The sequence below is a fragment of the Crocodylus porosus genome, unplaced genomic scaffold (genome assembly GCF_001723895.1).
Source record: "Crocodylus porosus isolate Cpor-Errol unplaced genomic scaffold, CroPor_comp1, whole genome shotgun sequence".
NCBI lineage: Eukaryota > Metazoa > Chordata > Crocodylia > Crocodylidae > Crocodylus > Crocodylus porosus.
Genome location: NW_017728948.1, coordinates 12,854,794 through 12,858,577, shown reverse-complemented (window position 1 = coordinate 12,858,577; position 3,784 = coordinate 12,854,794). Strand labels below are relative to the sequence as shown.

The 3,784-nt window shown below is 46.4% G+C and overlaps 1 long non-coding RNA gene across 1 annotated transcript in view; it reads left to right on the top strand.

The window, feature by feature from the left end:
- Nucleotides 1-3,784, top strand: part of LOC109322248 — a 20,253-nt gene that overhangs the window by 6,481 nt on the left and 9,988 nt on the right. The window contains exon 2 of the long non-coding RNA XR_002104339.1: nt 3,635-3,637. This is a non-coding gene — a long non-coding RNA (uncharacterized LOC109322248). The remainder of the gene's footprint in view (nt 1-3,634; nt 3,638-3,784) is intronic.

Sequence of the window (3,784 nt, the reverse complement as noted above, 5' to 3'; positions counted from 1 at the left end):
ATGATCTCCTGTCTGGGGTCTTGTGAACCCAGCATTCATTCCTGCCTGTGGCAGGGGGTCAGGTGAGATGATCTGTTCAGGTCCCTCCTGACCCTAGCTACTATGAAACTACTACGACCTACTATGAAGTCAGGCATTGGCAGTCTTGGTCTGGCTCCTCTTTCCTGCACCAGTGAGTCTCTCTGCCCTCCACAGCAAACTTTGCTGACTTTTGAAATGAACTCTGGATTTTGGAGGCTGGTGAAGAGTGCAGTGGGGGAAGAAGCTCAAATGTGATAGTTTTGATATTGCTTATGTTTAAAGGAAACCAAGCAGCCTGCCATCTCACCCATCAGCCCTTCTGTAATGTGAGGAAATAGCTGAAAGAAACAAGAATCCAGCACTTAAAACATTCTCTGCCAAGCTCCTTTCAGAGCCCACGAGCCCTCCTCCTGCATTTTCTGGAGAGGCCTGTTGGCACATGCACTTCTATGCTTCCTTCCTTGCCTCTGGTGTTGAATATGCCAGTTCTACAATCAGACTGCCCAAAAAAGTGAGTACCTTGCCCTCATACTGGACAGTACAAATCCTGGGCATTGTGTATGTATGACTTCCATGGAAGAAAGTTCTGTGGAAGAAGTTGTTATGGAAGAAAGTTGCAGTGGGCGATGTGATAAGAAGCTGTGTCCAAAATGTAGGGAGCCCTGAAATTCGGTGTCCCAGATACCAGTATTATGACAAGCTCTCATTTAAATGAGAGGTGTTGGCCTCTCCATGACCATTCGTCTTGTCTAACTCTCATCCATCCCATTTTATCTTTGGCTTAATCAGTTAGATGTCAGTTTACTTCTCTTTTTTTAGCACATCTGAGGTCACCAGTTGTGATAATGCTGCACTAGGGGTCTGATCCTGCTCCAACTACTCAGAAACCAACGGCAAAACTCCCTGTGACATCAGGGCAAGAGGTGCTAACACTGTGCAAGCTTGTACTAGCCTTGTAATAACATCTGTCTGCGGGATTTACAGCTCATCATTCCTACAAAGCAGTTCCTGACAAACAAGGACTTACTTCCACTAAGGTTGCATGCTGCGAGGAGCAGGGAACTCTCCAATGGGTTTCACTGCAATGGGATGACAACACAGTACCCTCGGAGTAGTAAGGTACTGAGGTAATGCTTACATTTCCCATTTTAGGCTGCTGGGGAGGTGACGGCTGGCAAACCAAGCTGTTAATACAAAAAAGAATTGACTGAAGCCTAAATGTAATCTTAGGGGTGTTGTGACTTTTACATGTGCAGGTAAATGCTGCAATTAGTCCCATACCTGTCAGTTCCTGAAATGTACAGGGGGAAAACCCAAATGCATGTAGTGATATAGGAGACCAAGTGGTAAGCCTCATGCCTCAGGGTCCCCAGCTGGGGGGAGACAGAGATAGTTAGCTGTGTTTAGTTTGAGTCAGGCAGAAGATGGGACAAAATGGCACCTTAAAGACCACCTGGTTCAGAGAAGCAAGAGGTTTAATGAAGTAGGCTATCATCTGTGAAAGCTTATGCCTTTCTAAACTGGCTAGTCTCAAAGGCTGCCTATACCCATGCTTGGGGGAGTGGGGGGGCATTTTAATTAGACCAGTTCACATGTTTAAGCCCTTGCACATTTCAAAATGGCCATGGGATGGATGTTTTAACTAAAGCTCACTAGAGAAGCGTTAGTTAAAGTGCCCCAGCAGCCATTTTTAAACCTGCAGGAGCTTATACACAAGATGCTGTGGCGATGCTACGCTGTCCTAATTAGAACGTGGAGCAAACTTGATTAAATCGAGTCTGCTCTGATGCGTTCTAATTTGAGCAAGTCGGAGCACGTGTATAGGCACCCTGGGCATTTATACACATACCTTTTTGTCCCATGACACCAGAGATCTGCCGCTTCAGAGCAGACTCTTGTTAATCGAGTCTGCTCCGCACATGAGCGCATCACGTGCAGTTGTATAAGTGGCAAAATGCACACAGAAAGTGGCAGTGTGCTTTTGAAATAAAACACCTTCTATGGCTGCTTCTGTTTTTGCAGCGCTGACGTGCATTTCACCGCTTATACAACTGTAAGTGATGCAGCACCAGGAGCTTTTCAAAGTGCCCGTCACTGCGGTGCTTATATATGTGAAAACGGCCCCTAATTTTGGAGGAGGGGAGGTTGAAATGAATAGGGAAATTCAGAGGTGTTTCCATGACCACCCATATCAGGCAGTTCAAAGTGAAGGGACAGGATGAGCTTGTGGTTAAAACACTGGACCTGACTCAGGAGTCTCAGCTCATTTGCTACCGATTCCATTTTTGGCCTTAAGCAAGTAATTTTCTCTGTGCTGATTCCTTTGGTAAAATAGGGTAATACTAAAATAATGGGCAAAATACAAGTATGTAAACAGATCCAAACACATCAGGCAGTTGTCCACTGCCATGCAATGACATAATGACAACGCTGGGAATGACATTAGGAAAATACATCTACCCTCTGCTCAAAGTTTTCAAGTCACTTGTCAGCCAGAGAGCACATCAACTTCAGTAAATCCAGCAGTATTTGCTCCCAAGTAGTCCTAAGGCCAAACAGTAAGGGCCACATCCTATTCCACTGGCCAAATATCTAAGTGGACTTAAGTGCATAAGTGCAATCCTGTTACACCCTACTTATGTCCCTGAAAATTCATGAATACATCTTTTTTTGTAACACATGGTCATTCTTGCCTTCAGACCAAGTCACAGTTGAACAGGGGAGAGAAGCAAGCCACCCACCCACTTTTTCTAGGATTCAGGGGCTTCAGCAGGGTGAAATAGGATTACACTTTGATCGCTATGCCCACATAGGCATGTAGTAGGTGAATTGGCCTTGAGTGCTTAGGGGTAGTTGCCACCCTGACTATATCTTTTCAGTTCTGTCCCTGTGGAAACCATCAGATTTATGCTTAACATTTTGAAGTGTGGCATTGTAGGCTGCTTATTGTCCATCTTGTGTATAGAGCACACATGTTGCATCAGTTGTACAAGACAGGAATTATATAAAGATTATTCTTAGATTCATAGAAGTTAGGGTCAGAAGGGACCTCAGTAGATCACTGAATCCCACCCCCTGCCCTGGGCAGGAAAGAGTGCTGGGGTCAGATGACTCCAGCCAAGTGCCTGTCTAGCCTCCTCTTAAAGGCCCCCAAGGTAGGGGAGAGCACCCACCTTCCCTGGAAGCCCATTCCAGACATTGGCAACCCTTACCGTAAAGAAGTTCTTTCTGATGTCTTACCTAAATCTGCTTTCTGTCAGTTTGTGGCCATTGTTCCTAGTGAATCCAAGGGGTGCCCTGGTAAACAGCCCTATTTCTTGTTTTCCCCCCTTGATGAATTTGTAGGTGGCCACAAGATCCCCTCTGAACCTTCTCTTGCGGAGGCTGAAAAGGTCCAGTTTCTCTAATCTCTCCTCATAGGGCTTTGCCTGCAGGCCCCTAACTATATGAGTGGCCCTCCTCTGAACTCCCTCAAGGTTATCCACATCCCTCTTGGAGTACTGCATCCAGTTTTGGGCATTACACTCCAACTGTGGCCTGACCAGTGCCACATAAAGGGGAAGTATCACCTCCTTGGACCTGTTTGTCATGTACCTGCTAATGCATGTGTGAGGGAGTGGGGCTAGGAATGGCCGTGAACTCCCTAGCGCCCCCTACCGTCACTCGCGGTGGACTCAGCACCCTCAGAATCTCGCCCGCCACGACTTTGATCTTGAATGGTTAAATGGGAGGCTGCCTTTGTTCTCCTGGTGAATGGTATGCA